General features: G+C 42.1%; 1 protein-coding gene across 3 annotated transcripts in view; it reads right to left on the reverse strand.

The window, feature by feature from the left end:
• Positions 1-19,396, reverse strand: part of CHST11 (carbohydrate sulfotransferase 11) — a 165,830-nt gene that overhangs the window by 136,662 nt on the left and 9,772 nt on the right. The window lies entirely within an intron of this gene.

The raw sequence follows: 19,396 nt of genomic DNA on the forward strand, positions 1-19,396 counted from the left end.
GCTTCCTTCCCCACGTATCAATGAGTAAACACTGCAAGCCCCAAGCCTGCTCATAGACAGCACTTGCTAAAGCTTCTAGTGCCATTTCTGGACAGCTGCAAATATTTCGCCCACAGTGTTTCCCAGCAGAGATGTCAGGGGCTCAGAAGAGGGGACAATGGCTGAGAGAAACAGGAGCACTGAAGGAACTGCAATCAAGCCTCCAGGAGTCCCCACACTGCTGTCTGTCTGAAACCACCTTCTTCCCTACCAGTCCAGGGCTGTTGAGCTTGGTCCCCACTAACACCAAGTGACAGTATCATCCCCAGCCTCTCTTCCTGAGGAAGGAGGAGCTGAGAGGCAGCAGAATGGGATGCTGATTGAGAGAGCCCATTTGCCTCAGGACAGGATGGGTGACAAGAGAAAGATGGCCCCAAGCAGACACCATGCAGTGAAACTGGCTAAGCTCCATGTGTAACCTTACCTCCAGCTGCTCACCCAAGCCTACATGCCAGCCCACTGGGGTGCACCTTGCACCCCTCAGCACCCACTGAGAGTTACAGACTGCTAAGAGCCCCTGCTCTCCCCCTTTCTCCTCACCCTTCTCAATATACTGTGGTGTTTCATCCAGCACCAGCTCACAATGTTGCTCAACAACCCAGGGACCCCAGCTCTTGTATGAAGAGGAGAAGACACCAACACAGCTCTGGAGGGAAAACTTGAAAACGCAGCTTGAGAAAAGCCTGAAGACTTCAGAGCCAAACATGTATTTAGACCCTTAGTTGCTCAGTGGATAAGGAAAGATTCTTGTATGCAGATGCCTCAGAAAAAGCAATCGGGGGAAAAAAAGTTTAGCAGTAACTACTATTCAAAACCACATTAGCAGTGCAGAGGCAAAGATGATCCTTTGGAAACCAGGAGACAAATTCAGCCAGCCCCAAGCACAGCAGCATGTCTGTTGGGGAGCTGCTGTGGCTGCACTGCCTGCAGCCACATGCCCCAAGCATCAAATGGTACTGGGGAAAATCCAGCAATACAAAGATCTCCATCTCAGCATCCAGCTCTGGGGGTACAAGGAGCAGGGAAAGAGTGTGAGAAAGGGGAAAAAAAAAACCCAAATAGTTTAGGAAAAATAGGGGGAAACACTGATACGATACAGCTTGGTCTTAAATGTAATGTCACTTTTCCCCTTCCTACATCTATGCCATAAGCAGATACTGTCAGATGAAAATGAAATAGCTGACCAGCATCTCAAGGCCTGTCAGCTGTCATCACAGGACTGTTTGCACTGGAGGCAGAATAAGGGATGCAACACAACAGACACGCACTTCAGCCTTCCTCTGGGCTAAGCAGCAACTGAAAAACAACTCAAAAGGCACACTCAAAAAAACAAGCAAAAAATGTTGGGTTTATTAACTAGGATTTTGTCCTCTGCTGTGATTCCTGAAGAGGCTCAAAACAACAACAAAAAAGGTCTGTTATTTCTTCTGACTACCCTACGCGTTCATGTAGTCTCTGCACCACAGTTGTTACTGGAAAGGGTTGCCTACAACAAAACTAATATTTTGTCACCCTGAGGGTCTGTAGGACAGATGCAGTGATTAGAAAAGAAAAATAGAAACTTTCCATTTCAGTACATGTTAAGTGAACATTTTTCCTCAACAGTTACAGTATGCACATATAAGTCAAGATGTCTAGGGATTATCCTTTTTACCCACTGATGCTGTCTGAAAGGAGCAAGCTTCTTTGCTACTCTGCAGCTCCTCTGTTCACTGCAACAAGACAGTAAATGCTACTTATCAAGATCAGAGCAAGTTAACAAGATCCAAAGCACCCTGGGGCTATCTAGAAGAAAAGAAATTGTTGAGTACCAGGACTTGGGGCAGTTGCTTTAGGCACTGCAAGCCAGATTTACAAAAGAAGCTAAATGAATTGTATAATGGACTTTTTCAATAATCTAGTCCCTTTTTAGCACCTACACCCAATCTGAGCATTTGGAAAAGAGAAGGAAGAGAGGACATAAGAACCTCAAATCCAAGTGGTGAAATCCTGAAATAACGAATGCCCAAACCGTTCTTAAAAAAAATAAAATATGTTTCCTTCATATGTCACATTTCCATACTTGCTAGTTGGGAAAGGTTCCTTAGATGAACTCTAAGCAATCTCTGTCAATCATTCATTAGAAGAGATGAGTATCTTGAATCATCATTTTGCAAGTTGAAAACAGTCTTGCCTCATGTTTCTGAGCAACATTTTGAACTGAATTCACAAGAACTGTCTCAGAAACAAGTAACATCTCACACTAACGTAGGTTTAACAAATTCAGAGGCAACAAAAACTTCTTTATGGAAATTTTGTGGGCTGAAGGTTGTTAATGACTTTCTGAAAAGTTTTGGAAAAGAAAGGAAGTTTTAATGCAAGAAAATTCAAAACAAACCAGCAAATTTTGTGAAGAGTATTCTAACGCTTAATAAACTGTGCACTCAGAAAAGCATCAATAAGTCAATGACAGAAGGTGAACCTCAAATACATCAGCTATTGATTCCAAGAAAATTCAATTCAGGCAAAGCAAACAGAAAAAAAACTGTTGCAACTGAAAGTCATCTATCTTTATTCCACAAACACTTTGACTTTTGAAGGTCATGTATGCGTGGGGAAGAAGCGCTGTTCAAGTTACAAAGGAGCTGGAGAACAGTTTGAGGCACTTCAGTCGAAATACGGGAGCCCCACAAGGCAGTGTGTCAAGCCTGGTAAAGTGTCATCTTTGCAGAAAGCTGTTAAGGTTCAGACAGACTTGTTTCAGTTCCTGATCAGAGCACATCATCCTTCACAACTTGAATCCAGCCTTCTCTCAATGCATTTTGATAAAACAAAGATCTGAATCTACTATCATCTTGACTAGTCAAAGAGAACATGGACAGCATCTGTATTATTCATGACTGTTTAAAACGTTTTAGGTTTACAAGTAAAATGCTCAGGGTATGTTTTTTTACTGCCTCACTAAACGCCTCCCTGAAGACAGATTTCATGAGTGGCCATGGAAAACAAGATTCAGGCTAAAACAGTCTGACCAGCAAAGAACCACCCACATCAATACTCCTTCCCCGAGATACAAGTGTCCAAGTGTAAAACTGCAAAACCAGATGTGGGTGCGTCTTCCCTGAGACACAGGAAGACCCACCCCATAGCTTTGCACTGTGTTGTAACCCATGGCAATGCTAGCAGGAAATGAAGATTAGCAATGCTCTTCCAGGGTAACTGGGATAAACATGAATTACAGCAACAGAAAGTAAGCAGAAAACGCAGAAACTATGATTAAATCCATCATCTCTCACACACACACACACCCCCCGCAACCTTCAATGATGCACACGGAGCCTGGAGCACAGACTTACCAAGCTGCTATCAACACTCCAGGTGCTAGTCAATATGACTTTTTCACTTTACATACATACATGCTTAGACTTCCAGTACAGTAAGTTTCTATCACTTGCTGCTGCCTCAATGTAAGTACTAAATAAAGAATTTAATGAGCTCTAAGCAAGGGGAGTCAATATATGCAGATCTGATTGCAGAGTCTTAGCAAGCAGGAATAGTGGAGGATTTTATTTTAGAGCTACCCAAAAGAAACAGTTATTGTGAAGAAACTGAACCTTTAACTTCTTTCTTCCACAAAATTACTCATCTATTTTTGCTCACAAGCTGAACTACTTGAGCTGGTCTGTGTAACTGCAGTGGTTCATGTCAGCTCCCTGCTCCCACCCTACCATCTCAGCTACAGATCCAGTAGCTGCAATGGGCTCCCGTGATGCACAGACTTCCCCTGCGAGAGGGTTGCGCATATGTACATGCAGTCTTACCAGGGAGCTTACGTTAGAGGGTAATGTCAAAGCATTGCAGCAGCTCTTTCAAAGAGAAACAGCTGTGCTACAGGATTGACAGTTTCATATAACAGGCAGAAATATGCCTGAGAAGTGAATTTAAAATCAGAAGATAAAACTGTGAAGATACAGGACAGCATTAACCCTATTTGAGGCCTCTGTAAATGCATGGGAAGACATTGGTGAATCAGATCCTCTTTTACACACGTTATGTGAGAATGTAACATCTAAGCATCAGGAAGGGAGGCTTGTGACTGCAGTATCACACTGCAGAACATGTAGAAGCAGACCTCGTTAATGAAGTAGGGGACCAGTGTATGAACTTCTGTGAGAAAACTCTTGCCCTTTAACTAAAACAACTGAGTAAAAGGGAGAGACTGGCACAGGAAGAAGCTCTTTGGACGATCAGAGATGAAAAACAAGCAACTATCAAATGCAGGTAACATAGAAAAAGAAATCCACTTATACTGGAATACTAAATAAGAGAAAAGACAAATTTGGTTGAAATAACCTGAGAGTATGCCAGGGCATCCTGGCATGTGTTTGCTTCTGTGCCAGGGCACCCTTCCTCAGTTCTGACAGATGAAATAATGCACATTTTGACTCAGTTCTTGCCCCAAACCACATGAACACACATTTCCTAGGATACCAGGACTCCTGCAATAGAAATACTTCCAAGCATGTATTTGTCTTTTACCGATACAAACTGGTCTCTACGGTCTGGCTCTCGCTTTGCCTTTCCCTTAGAAATACAGGAGTTATTTTTCCACCCAAGAAAAAGAAAACACACAGTGAGTCACTAGGAAGGGAATGAGTCAGTCCACTTCAGATGCTCAAGCCTTGTGATGATAAATGACAAACCACCCTGGAGTCTCCTCCTCACACTCGCACAGCCCGCAGTGAAGGAGGCCAGATCCCATGCTACACTGCAGGGCTTTTGAAGTCATCATTCCTGCTGCAGCCTGTGACTCAGGACAGTTCTCACCTTCAAAAGTCCACAAGCAAATTTACACTTGTAAGTTACATGAGAAAAGCAACAGTGAATCTGAAATCTTGATGAAAGAAATCCGTCTTTCCACTGGAAGGGACAGAATACCTGCAGTTGAGTTACTGAGTTATCTTTCTAACAGCCTGTTTCTAACAAGAAATAAGTGGCATCCTAACAAAGCCTGACAAAAAACAACATGAAAAACCAAACAGATTGTCTCTGTCTTACACAGAGCAAGTCTCTACCTAAAGGTTTTCAAGCTATTTTCACTTTGTTGAAGTGCTTCAAAGATGTACAACCAAAAGTAATCGGTGATGCTTTGCTTGGAACACAGAAATGGGCAATTTGCAGCACCATGCCTAAAATACGCTTAGCCACGCTTGGTGCAGAAGGTTCCTCTTACAGACAGATGCCAAGCTTTGGAAACCACCCTCCCTCTCTACACTGCGGAAGCCTGAAAATTTTATGATAGGTAAGGTGTAGTACTTTGGGACTCCACTCCCAAATGAGGCACTCTCTCAGGGCAAAGAATACATACAGGTTTTGAATAAAGAACCCACTTTGAGCCATGGCTTTGTACTTGGCTTCTGCAAACGGTTCCCTGCCACAAGTTGAAAACTGGAAACAAAGCCAGGTGACCTTGCACCCCACTGAATACACTCAGCAACTTTCAGGTACGTGATTCAAATTCCTTCTCCGTTTTCTACCATACAAAGGAATGGATGAGTTGGGAACTGTTGGGGCAGCCAGTAATAATTAGCTAAGGAGAAAGAGGTAATGTAGCCTTTTTTGTTATGCTCCATTACATTTTGGTCTTTATTCAAATACTGGTCAATGGATTATTTTTTTAAATCAGAATTGAAATCTCTTCAACATAAGAGCCCTGATTTACCTACATTGTTATCTGTTTGCAGCAGATCTGACAGAATGAACCTTTGTTTGACAAACCGGTCTCAGCCATTCTCTCAAGCTTTCATCCATTTTAATGGTATATGCTTCACATTGAAATTTAGCCTTGAAGATGTTAATTATTATTGGTGTTCCATTGCCCTTCAGGTGCTCTACACTGAACCCTGATGAAAAAGATCATGTGTTTTATTGCAGACTGCAAAGCCTACCATGAACAGGGCTGGGTTTGGGCTGCCTTTTTTAATCATTCAGTGCTCTCAGGGTGCATATTTGGTTGAACTCATCTTGCTCTTCCACTTAGGCAGCATTATCTTTAGCCACTTAATTTTCTCAAACTCATAGAGCTAAAGATTGTGCCTTTCACCAAAAAAGGCTCCCAAGGTTCCTTGGTGAATCAGCTCTTACCATATGGATTTTCCCCGTGACAGGAGACATTACAAGCTCCACATCTGGATTCAACATCTGCTGCTGCTGGTCTAAGCAGAACTACAGCAACTACCTCTGGCAGGCTGTCACCACTCCTTGCCATGAAGCCTTTCTTCACCACTCCAGCCAGTATAAATTTTCCAATCTGTAAAGCACTTCAGCACCCCTTTCAGCAATGACTTTGGGGATATTACTATCAATTCTCCTTCTCATCTTCTCCCACACCATTTACTGCTTCTTTGTGCTTTATTCAGATTTTCTACTGCTGCTTTTTCTGAGGACTTTTAAAGGAGGTCTTGTTTAGTTTGGCTCATTTCTCTTCTTTCATCCTACATCCACACAGTCATCACTTATCTGTACTGAGATCTGCACACCTAAAACCCATTTACTATAAGTATCATTCCTACAGTACTGACTGAAAATACACCAGCAGCCTTTTCTGCTTTGTAGCATTTGAAATACACTCTCTATTTCAGCATTAAATTGCCACCCAAGCAAAACATCTATTGGCTTTTCCCTGCTGGTTTCTCCAGAACCTTTCAGGATTTCAACTTTCATTTTCATTTTCAACATTTTCACTGGCCGCAACTCTTGTCTACAGAGAATTAACAGATGTGCCAAGTGTCTTTGAGAGATAGTCTGAATTTCTGAGAGTGGCCAATCTGGTTCCTGCTTCTCTGCATAGAAAAATTGCTTTCTGGAAACTTCCATTTGCAAAGAGCATTCCAAATACATGATATGAAATAGATTTTTTTAATTATATCACTTTATCAGGTCCTAGCCACCAACATTTCACTTCTCAAAAAATTAAACTTACTTGTTTTTTCTTGATCACCTGCACAGCTTTTTAGTGCAGCTACATCTTATTGCTCTAAAATCCAGCTTCCTGTGCTTTTCCTTTAGAGAGCATTTTCTGGGATCCTAGTATCCATCCGCTATGGCAGAGTCAGCCACTTTGGACCTCTGTCTGAGAGAACGGCAACACTTGTTTCTGAGCAAGAAAGACCATACAACACTGACACAAGGTGAGCGTGGCCAAAGATCTATTAAACTCAGTGCTCAAAACACAACCACAACTCATAGGAGAAACAAAATTTACAAAAAGGTTCTCCTACCAAAATTCCTTTCTCCCATTCACCATCCCTACTTAACACCCATAAGACTATTAGAAATCTGTAGAGGAAAAAATATTTGTGGAAAACTGAAATTCCTTGCTTCAGTAGCACACTGCTCCTGCAGCATGGAGGAAAGGAGTAAGTGTGCCAACACCAGTGCATGTCAGGTTTTTCCATATGGAGTCCTTGAAGTTTTCCAATGAGATGTAGCTCCTTAAGAAGTTTCAGATTTGGTCTAACAGCACATACAAATTTGCTTACTTTAAATCACTTGGTTTTTTAGGCTCTTTGAAAGTTGCCTAGAGCTTCAGGGAGCTACAAATGCAATGCTGGAAACCACTGTGCATGAATAGCTATTTCCAGACACTGCTGTAGATCCCACATGGTGTTGATACATTCGTCAACTGAACTCAAATATTGCCAAGTTACATCAAAACCAAAACTTACACAATAGAAACTTAAGGGATGAAAAGAATGACTTAAATTGGTTGCCATGATCACATACCAGGGAGAGCGGTAGGGAAAGAGCAAAAGAGGAAATTCCTAAATACAATGGGGACAACATGAGTTAAGCTTCCAGCTCATTACATTAGCACTAACCTATATTCAAATAACCCCATAAATTTCATCTTAAGCGCTACATGCAGTAGGAAAAACATGGCATGTTAAAACATCACGTTTATAAAGGGAACACCCTAATCTGCCAACCAATACTCCATACTCATTGTCACAAATCAGCATTAATGCCCTGCATCCCCTCAGCCAACATAAAGCAAATGCTGGTCTATTTTAGTGTTGTTCATTTATATCAGATACAGAAGTCGCATGCACTACTTACCAATAAAATTAACATGGATTACATTCTAGTTCTTCACCCCAACATCAGTGTCATTTATTTTACATGAAATTAGCAGAATTTTGAGGTTTCTTATGAACAAAATAAATTAAAAATTCATTGTGACACTGCGCAAAATGTACCAACACAGGCAAATTTTTCCAGGATGAAGCCCTCATCCAGTAATCCTGGGAATACTCAGCAGTTTAAACTATTTTTACAGCCTCCTAGGCCTACTGTCAGACCGTGCTGATGAGGTCCAGATGCCAAAACAAATGATACTCTAATGATTCAAACCCAACTGTCTTTTCTGTCTACAACAAAACATGCAAGAAGGCATCTTGCACTTAACAAGTTGGCTTGTAGAGAAGACCTGAATTCAAGGCTGCATACTTTTGTCAGAAATTAGGTCCCACTTTACTCACAGGTTTGCACAGAGATCCTAATATAACCAACAGCTACACCCAGAAGCACAACATCAAACAGCAAAGGATGCAGATAAGTGGGTGGGTCGCGAAGCACTCAGCATGGACCAGGATGACTCAATGGGTGATCTTTCAAGACTCATGTAGCTAAATGAGTAAACAGGGGTGCCTGGGGAATAGGACTGGTTGTCACACCAGAAGGGTGGGTTTTGTATTAAGTAAATAATATATGACTGCCATTTAGTTAGAGGTCCAAGAACACATCGGCCTTTTGTAAATATTTTATATATGACATATTCTCTGATTTCTCAGATAATGGGCCACATTCCAATCGCAATCATGGAGCCTGAAAAGTGTAATCAGGCCAGGCTAATAACAGTAAACAAGGAAGCAAAAGGCAGAGCCCAGAACTGAGCTGCCAAACGCTCTGAAGTTCCCCACGGAGAACTGGCAATTTCAGATCCTGTAGGTCAGCCATGAAGCCATGCTATAAAAAAAAAAAGATTGGTTTACTTCAGTGGCAAAACCATGAGAAAAAAAAAAATTCTTTTTATTTGTTCTTAAAGAGTTTATCATCATTTACCCCCCAAAAAGGTTTTGAAGTTTTTCCTCTCTCATTTTGCTGATTTTTTTCTAGCACAATGTAGATACAAAAGCAAGAAACTATTAAACTGTTAACTGAAGACAATAATTAAGAGCGCTGGATGGTAACGGTATAACCACCAGGATATAAAACCATTTTGGGTGACCGCCTTGGCTAAGTAGGACAGCTCTGCAAGATAAAGAGGACACCAATTCCAAGCAACCCCACAGATCACTGCCATGGGCTGAGTCACAAGTTGACTTCTACCTCACTGGAAGCCACCTGAGGAACACCAATTCCTCATCTCACTTGGGTAAAACCAGACAGGATTCTCAGTTTCAATTTCCTTAAGCAAGCAAACTAGTGTGTGGGTTGTCAGCACAGAGCTTGCAAATCTAACCTGACGAGAAGGGAGAACAGTGTTTCCAAATCACACTCTATGTATCTTGTTCAGATATTTTAATATATTCAGATAAAGCTACTAACTGAATTTGGAAGTAGTTTGTAGGGACCCCAAAGCTGCTTCTGCCAGTGCAACATTTCACTCTTCAAAGAGGTTTTACCTGCATCTACTGCTGTGATAAAACCATTGACGGGCTGCTGAGCATGGAATCATAGAATAATTAGGGTTGGAAAGGACCTTAAGATCATCTAGTTCCAACCCCCCTGCCGTGGGCAGGGACACCTCACACTAAATCATATCACCCAAGGCCTCGTCCAACCTGGCCTTGAACACTGCCAGGGATGGAGCATTCACAACCTCCCTGGGCAACCCATTCCAGTGCCTCACCACCCTAACAGGAAAGAATTTCCTCCTTATATCCCATCTAAACTTCCTCTGTTTAAGTTTTAACCCGTTACCCCTGTCAGCATGAGCTGACATCTACGTAAAGCAAGGCCAGAGAGGATGAATACAAGTAAGGTTTCAGGGGAAAAGACAAAGAACAGAAAAGCAACATGTGTTATTTTGAAAACAACCTAGTCTGCAACAGGAGATAGGACAAAGGTAAGACTCAGAAAAGAATAGGTCACTAAGAACGAAAAGTTGAGTAAGACAGAAAAAGGTCAGTTAAAGTAATTTTTAACGGACTCTATCCTAACACTAACAGAGGAAGCTGAATGGGAATACTAGTGCTTTATACAGAGAAATAGCCTAGTGATTAAATAAAAAAAAACACCAAAAGGCAAAGGATTTGACTCACTGTGGAGTCATGCCTGACTGAAAATGTTTAATTAAGACTCTGGGGCTAGTTCAAAGCCACCAGAGACAGTTTTAAACAAAACCAAGTGTTCCTCTAGAACCACCAAAAATCATCTGGTTTTAGCAATATGTTGGAGGTGCCGAGAGCTTACACTGAGCTTGGGATGAAAGAAAAATAATATATAACAACAGAAAATCCTTTTCATTTCATCTGCATCCACGTAACAAAACATTCCCTGAAAGCCCCTGCTTGACAGCAGAACCTAAAGCAGCTCAGACCAACAGAGATCTTCTCGGGTCTCAGTGCTCCCTGTGCCAAAGGGAGATGTAAAGGTAACGTAGAACCAGCAGTTCCAGCACCAAAGTCCACATCCAAAGCTTCTGTTCTTCATTAAAAAAAATGGAAGTCTCGGATTTATGCAATTGCACTACCTCATCCTCGCTGAGTCAGGTTCCAGAACCCAGCAGCAGTGATAAAATTTGGATCGCTAATGAAGAAAAACTGCTTTCTGAGCTCTTTGGATCCTGCCAAAAAAAAGACACATCCGCTATTGCCAAGTGTTTCTTTCTTTGCAATTTCTAAACAGACGTGCCTGCTCACTGTACCAATCTCTAACGGGCTCTGATACAGTCCACAAAACTGACTTACTGGAAAGGGAAAATAGAAGGAAGAAACTTATTAGCTCTTACTGAAGCTCATCAGTTCTGATGGAGTTGGGGTAGGGCCACACTGACAGCTGAGAGGTATATCTGGCTGTGACTGTGCATGGTGTCAGCAACTCTGACTTGCTCTCGCCCACACCTCTCAAGCGGCTCATCACACCGGCCTACTGGCCCAAGGCTTAAACTCATTAATGACTACTTGGGATGCATGTGTACACCTCACGAATTGCCTCATCAAACAGGCAAGTGCCAGAGCTAGCAGAGCAGTGAAGTGGGAGCAGATAGGACCTGGGCAAAGCCAACTGCATGCAGATGACATGCTCTAGATGATATATAGATAACTAACATAAACAGAAAGAGTTCAAGCAAATGAACAGACTGTCTTCACATGCACATTTAGCTGTTTCACCCTCAGCTCTTTCCACAGCATTTCCCTACGCCCTCCACTTGTGACGTGATGGTACTGTTCTGTTTGTCCTCACCTCCTGGCTGTCAGGCTGTAGACCCACACTGCAGGACCTGCAGCACATCACATGGGTGAGGAAAGGCAAGATGATGATTATATGTGATGAGTGTTTTTCCCTGTGCCCAAGAAGGACAGAAAACTCCTATCCCCCTTTTGGCTCTGGCAATGACTTAGTTTTGAAAGCTGTGTCTGTAAGGGTGATTTTAAGGTGTAACTTACAGGTGCTTCTAAAAACATTCTCTGCATTGGCTTTTCCTGCATTAGCCATAAGCACATTAGCTCTATGCACGGATACAGCAGCTAAAAGTGACTATATCCTACCAAAGCCGCCATCCTCTTGAGGCTAACAAATCCTGCCCAGCCTTGAGAGAGGGCAGCATGTCCTTACTCATAAATGCTACAACTTCAAACACAGGAAAAGTCTTCAGCTTCAAACATTCATCTTTTATCTCCACATCAATGTTTCCCTTTTGCCGGATATCTGTGCCACTTGCACTTTTTTAGTCTTACTGAGGTCTCTTCTTATAATGCTCACAAGTACACAAACAGCTTCACCTTCGTCTTCAAGGAGTCTTTTAAGCCTCAAAGACCGGAGATTTTCAGAACAATGGTGTACTTTGCACTTCAAGTTACAGTATTCAACAAAACCCCATTTTAAAACAAGTCACTTCAGCCTGACCCTCGGGCTTGAAAGGAAGTGATGTTTAGGCTTTGATCTACAATCCCAACTCACAAGTCAGCTTTGGAACCGGATCTAAAACGATCAAGGATCAATCTTCTGAATCAATTTCAAACACGACCCAAATTGTCAATCTTGCACTAAGATCTGCTCTGCAGAGATTAACACTGTATAAATTGACATAAATTTAAATTCTCTTTCCCGAGACCTAACTTTTTACAGCCAGATCACTTGACAAACTTTCCACTTTGGAAACATGCTTACAGACATGGCTGTGGGAAGTGGAAACTTCAATTAGGGTTTGGCTCCACCAGAACTCCAAGCTGAAGACTAAGCTCTTTGATGCCATAAAATCTGTCTCTTTCAGACTAACTTAAATCAGGAGAACTTTTTTGGAACTATATGAAGATAAAACAAGAAGCATCTTTTTTTCATGTCACTGATGTATCTGTTTTCTTCCCTCTCTTCAAGATAAGAGAACTGGCAACCCCAGTAGCCCACAGCTTACTTCCAGCATTGTAACAGTCACTGGCAAAGCCAAGCAGCATGACTGCCTATGCTACTGGTGTTCCACAGCAACGATGTAAAGATCAAAATTAAAATACTAAAACAAATATCACTTGTCAGTTTTACTAGAAGTTCTAAGAAACTCTTAAGGCTTTCACATCTTTTTGGCCATTCTGACACATAATTACTTACACTTCCCAGTCCTATGCACAGATGGAAATGTCTTCCTTAAGATACTGCCCTGAATAACATATTTCAGTCAAAGGAAAAAGGGAAAAGCAGTCAAGCACAAGACAAACTACAGCCAAGAATACCTGGTGGTAAACCACAAACACTAACAATATTAATCAATAATGCATTATAAAAATGAAATCTTTAACAGCAGGAAAAGCAGTATACTAAATTTTTCATAAGACAAGGTTAATAAAATGGAGAGACATAACTGAGAATTAGCAAAACTCGCCCTTACTACTGGAGATAAAAGGCTCTCACTTCTACCTGTTACCTCCCACTTTAATTTGAAGTATTTGTTAGAACTGATAACCCAACCCTAAGGTGGTGCCTGGCAGAGCAAAAGCACCTGATCGACAGGCAACATTGCAAAAGAACATCCATTTGCAAGTTAACTAGGATACACAGCAAAAGGACAAAAATGTAAGTTAATATTTATTATTCCGATTTATTATTTATGATTCCAGCTTATTATTCCAATACAAACCATAGAATCAGCTCTAGTAAGGTGTCACTGCTTGGCTGAACCCATGTAAGCTTCTTCTGCTTACTCGCTTGGAGTTAAAGTTCCCTCAAACCAACCAACCTTCCACACAGCCAAGAGTAAGGAAGTCCCAGTGAGCACCAGCCCCCTTATTCCATACTTGAAAGAATGTTTCTCCTGCCTTAACATCAAGCTGCACGTGACGGGTCCAGTGGTGCATCCACAGGTTCCAGTGGTGTTCCTTATCTAATGAAAACATTTATTTTAATAAGTTCAGTAATCTCTTTTTAATTATACTTAAACTCTGACTCCAAAAAACTACCTGGTGACATTTCTAATCTACTAATGCCCATTAATTACGGTATTTGAAAATTCAACATTTTTAAAGCACAATCTAAAAATCCAATTAGGCATGTGCTTTGATCAGGTTTTGTCTGCTTCACCATCAGTTCCTGCTCAGCTCAAGAGGCATACCAACATTAACTGTAAAGAACAGCCCAGAACGGAGCAGCATACTGGCATAGTTTGCATACCAGCACCACCAGAGGCAGCAAACACCTCGAGTGATGAGCTAGCCATAACTTCTCTGGGCAACCTGCTCCAGCACTTTACCGCCCTCACAGTGAAAAACTTCTTCCTAATGTCTAATCTAACTCCCCCCTCTTTCAGCTTAAAGCCATTCCCCCTTGTCCCATCTCTACAAGCCCTCGTAAAAAGCCCCTGTCCAGATTTCTTGTAGCCCCTTTAGGTACTGGAAAGTTGTTCTAAGTCTCCCCAGAGCCTTTTCCAGGCTGAAAAAGACCAACTCTCTCAGGCTGCCTCCATAGGAGAGATGCTCCAGCCCTCTGAACACGTTTATGACTTCCTCCGGACTTGTTCAAGCAGGTCCATGTCTCTCTTCTGTTGGGGTCCTCAGAGCTGAACTCAGCACTGCAGGTGGGGTCTTACAAGAGCAGAGTAGGGGAGGAGAATCATCATTTGACCTACTGGTCCCTGAACTTGACAGCATCTTTTCTTGTTAAGAAATAGCAAACCCACTTACCAAAGGGCACAAGAAGAGATGGGAACTGAAAGGGCTACTAGACAAATTAAACATGTGAAAAACAGTTGTTTGCTCAAAGAATCAGCTCCTTTAGCTTCCATTTGCATGATATTTGATCTGGTGGTAGTGCCATTCCTACTTGCCTTCACTTGAGGACAATGGGAGTACGTTTTTCCAGCTTGGTACATAACTATGCCATGCTTAAAATTGCCTACAGCTAGAAAAGACTACAAACATGACACAACCCCGCTATTTCCAGCGAGGAAGTTAAACATGAAAAAATACTCAACATGTATTTTTAGGCTGGAATTCAAATTTTAAAGTAGACCCTCCCCTGAGCATTTGAACACAGATGTACTGTGCTGGCAACCCAGTACCAGCCACAACTTGCGACAGAGCATCATTTATTGTAATTCAACACGAAATTAATCTCTGAAAGATGAGCAAGATACAAACCAACCCCAGAATTTCAGACACAGGTACTTTTTTCCTACACTTGCTTGACTGTGAGGGGGGACAGAGCCTTACAGATCAGCAGGGGAGGGAACAAGCTGGAAGAGTATTCCTACATGCCTTGAAGTGCTGACAGTACCTCTTCAAAAGGCCTTACTGCAGCTCATAGAGTACAGCTGTTAGTTCTGTGCATTTGTGGGAAACAGTCACACACGTTCAGCAAGATATATGGGAAGCTTTTTGTTTATGCTTCCAAGAATGAGGTAGAAAATACCCTTTTAAACATGTTAAGTATCATCAGTTTAGGCTCACCCCTTGAACAGCACTGCATGAAGCATTACTTCTGATGCCCCAGACCTCCAGAAGAGCTGAAAAAGATGTTAGGATTAAACCTAAGACTGTTCTCTGAGCAGTAAATCAAAGCAGTAACAAACGTTCATGAAATTCTGTATAAGAGATTTCTGTTTAAAGGAACAAATACCAGCCACGTCCCACAGCCACTATGGAGAATATGTTGACCTAAAAGGTGAGGATCTGGGACGCCATCAGCCAGCAGCTGCAGCCCCTCACACACATCACTGACACTACCTTTAGTCATGGTGATAGGAACTTTGACCTTAACACTGCAATAAAGTAAGAATGAGCAAAGTGCAAGGACAAAATATTTTGCAGAGAGGCGGTACTTTAATTCACAGATATGTTAATCATGGGTGTGTGAGAAAACCCAGGATGGATCATGCACACCAGCCTGGATCAATACTTAACAGCTTTGCTGACATAGGAAAGCAGAAGGACAGTATAGGAAAGCTGACCACAGAAAAGGTTGGGTTATTTCATGTGCTCTTCTTCCCTTTTTATTTTTTTTAATAATAATAAACTTAGATTGGCCAGCAAAACCTCTCATAGACCTGGACAGAAAGCCAAACGAAAACAAAAGGGAAAGAGGCAGGCCTTTTTGTCACCTGTACTGATCATCAACACAGTAAAACTTTCACTGATAAAAGCTGTCCAAGCACAATGCTATCTAGAGTAACACAGGCTTACTGTTTCAGAAGATTTCTAAGCACAGGCATAGTCTCCATCTCAATTTGTTTAAATCCAAACCATAACATAACATCACAGACATTTGTCTAGTGGCATTGCCATGACACTTTCACCTAGACAACCACTTTTCTGTGTTGAACACTAGATAGAAGATAATCTTTTCAGATGAGGAAAAGGCTGCCTGTTGTTTAGAGAGTGCTAGGGAGAAGGTAGCTGAAGAGTAAACTAGTTGAAATGCTGCCTGCACTGGGCAGGAAAGAAGTGGCAGGAGAAACCCAGTTTCCTGAGCTGCAGTGTTCATCTTCCATTAGGCAATGCTATGCTTCTAGTCAATCAAGCAATGTGCATCTCTCAAGCAATGGAAACACCAGAGATATCAAATGTTCCCAATGCAGCAAACTGCACAGTACACAGCTTGGAAAGGTGGATATTTCTCTGCTTGCTTCCAAGCTCCACGTATGCAACCCGAGTTCAAACTGGGTGCACAATGCCCAAGTATCAGAAGCCACTAACGAGGATTACCTCCCAAGAGACAGTGAGGGCCTTTGATGCTTTTCCTTCAAGTATGCCTTCAAATTCTAATCAAGAAAAAGAAAGGCCATTCAGCATTTGTCAGGGCATACACAGGGAAGATTTACACTTTAGAAATCTAAAGGCAAAACACAGTGAAAAATTAGAAGCAAGAACTGTTTGTGTCTCTGTTCTGTAGTACAACCAAGCAGAGCATTGCCTGTAGCTTGGCATCAGGACTTGGATGCCCTGGAGCACAACTGATGGTCCCATGGAGGCAACACCTTGTGCAGCAGCGCTCAAAAGGAGCTCTCAAAACCCCACGTATCTGCAACAGGATTTTCCTGGCAGAAGCACTACAAAGGACACACGAGGCTGGCCACAGCAGAGATCCTGACAAGCCTAGAGCAACCCTGGAAGGGGCTGCAGTGGTGTCCCTTGGGCTGCATACTGGGACTCTGGCTGTGCCTAACATCTAGTGTGCACTATGGTCTATACCGACCCTATACGGGATTGGAGCCCTTAGATAATGCAAGCGCCAGGATCCACAAAACCATCCTACCCTGAGGTTTTATTCCTGAATGTGCCATTAACCTGGTGGGGAAACTATTAACCAAACCCCCGCACACGTATCCTTCCTGCCATGCCTCAGTTTCCTTACCTGTACAGTGAAAAATAAAGCACAGACCCACTTCATGGAACATTTTTAAGCTTTTTGATTAAAGCAAAGTATTAATACCACAGAAATGGTACTGGGGCCCATGCTCGAAGATTTCCAGAAATATTGCTCCTAGCAATTGCTTCTAACTAAAAACTTCCAACTGCAGTAGATAGCAGGAAAGCACAGACTTGCCATAAACCAGTTTACAACACACACTGCTGGACATTGAGCAGTGGTTCCAGGCTCCCACTATGCTGGAGAAGTACACCATGCACAAACCATTCCAGCAAGGTAAGAGTAGTTGAGGTACAATCTGATTACAAGAGATCCCCTCACAGCTGGAAAGGGAACACGAAATAAATCTCTTGGTCACATCAGATCACATTCACTGTAGAAATAAGCAAGAGCTCTAAAGAGTATAAAGAAAACTAAAATTAAGGGGAGAGGGAAAAGTCTATGTAAAGACTGGCAATGGCAACAACCCAAGCTAGCCTGGACATGCAAGAATTATGGCTTTTTTCTCTTGGTGCCCAACGATGCTGGAGGGAAGGAGGCACATTCCTCATTTCACAAAGAGTTCTCAGTAGCACGTTACCACAGTGGTTACAGCACCCTTGAGATGGATGAGGCTGTAAGTCACTGACATTATACTAATCATTCAGACACAATAGCCCCCCATGTATATTCTTGTTTTGCAAACTGTCCTGGCATCATCTGCAAAAAATTCTCCTTTCTCTACTCTGGAAGATCTGAAGAAAAACAGGCAACAGAATGAGGAAGGGCTTATCAGAAACACCGATGTGTTCTGGGGAGCGGGGGAGAGCCACGCACAAGCTGGATCAAGACAGCCAAATATTAAGATTTTAATTAAGCCATGTCTGTCTTCTGTTATCAATTTCAGCTCATTTAGTACCTCAAAGAGTTTCATCTCAGTTAACAGCTTCAGAAGCCCCAACTTTTTCCCATTTTTTCTTTAATGCAATTACACTTTTGCTTTCACACCAAAAATATTAATAGCCTTTTCTGCATGGGATAGAGAAGCTCTGCAGCAGGACCAGAAGACTTCGATCCTATTGATGGCCTGCATGCTAATGGTTACACATAGCTTACTGTCAATGTCATTTCCACTGAAACTAATGAAAATAGACAGCAACCCCTTCAATACTGCAAGCATGTACCTCTAAGGGGAAAAAGCTACCATTCACTTGAATGCAGAAGTACTCTGTGAAGGGCAAATAAGTAAGAAAGCAGAAAAGCAAAGCTGTTATTCTATTGTATATTACTCTGTAGGAAGACACAGAGGGACAAACTCGGCTTTTAGTTACAGTAGCTTTGCTCCAGAATTGATATAACCAAGTCAATGACCCAGATTTACAGGGGAGAAACAGTTCAGAGCTCCACCCAAGCCTGCAATTCTATACTTCTACAACCACAGGGGATGTGTGCCCTTAATGCAATTCAAAATATCTCTGCTCTGGCACAGCAGACCTGACCCAGTGCTCACTAAAATCAACTGAAAAGCAGCCATTGACTCCTTCAGTCAATCATGCAGACCTCATGCCATCAATCCACCAGCAAATTCAAACCACTCAATGTACTCCTTTCAGAAGGAGTCATAAAATCTTATGGCTTGCCCAAAACAAAACCCCAAACCCCACAGCCTAGCAGACAGCCATATTCATCCTATTTGAGCTTCCCTAATCTTGCCTCAAAGGGCCACCAAGTCTGGTTCAGGAAAGGAAGGAAGGTGGTCCATAGGACTGTCATTGCAGTGGCAGCAGGAACTTTGCAGAGTATCCAATTGACTGATCCTGCATCAATTACTGAACCAAGACAGTGGGACACAGTAACACTTGGGAGGAGAGGCCAGGTGTCAACAGCCACCCCAATTCTCTGGTGTATTCATCCCCCTTGATTAGCAGTTACATTGACTTCATAATTACATGCACACATTCACACACAACTGTAAAGATGAAGCATTTATCTCCAGCTGGAAGCTCCAGATACACTTTAGAAGTTAATCAAGACCAAAATACATAATCAAGACGGTCTTTATCTGTTTTATATTTATGACCTGAACTGAAACATTTTATTAATCACCAACTGTTTAAAAAGTGTTAATTCCCTCCCCCTCAGTTACTATAAATTCTCAGCTCTCACTTCCAACACAGGCTGTAAAAATACAGATTACTAGAAGGATGTATTTGGCTCCCGGTACCTACCAGTGTGGGTGCAGAATGTGCTATTCCATGTCAGGTCACTTCAGATAATACAGCTTTTTTTCTGCCTACATACCAATCAACTTTAAAGCACA

This window comes from Pezoporus occidentalis, unplaced genomic scaffold, assembly GCF_034315485.1.
Source record: "Pezoporus occidentalis ecotype Australia unplaced genomic scaffold, CSIRO_AGI_Poc_V1 ctg19, whole genome shotgun sequence".
Lineage (NCBI taxonomy): Eukaryota > Metazoa > Chordata > Aves > Psittaciformes > Psittacidae > Pezoporus > Pezoporus occidentalis.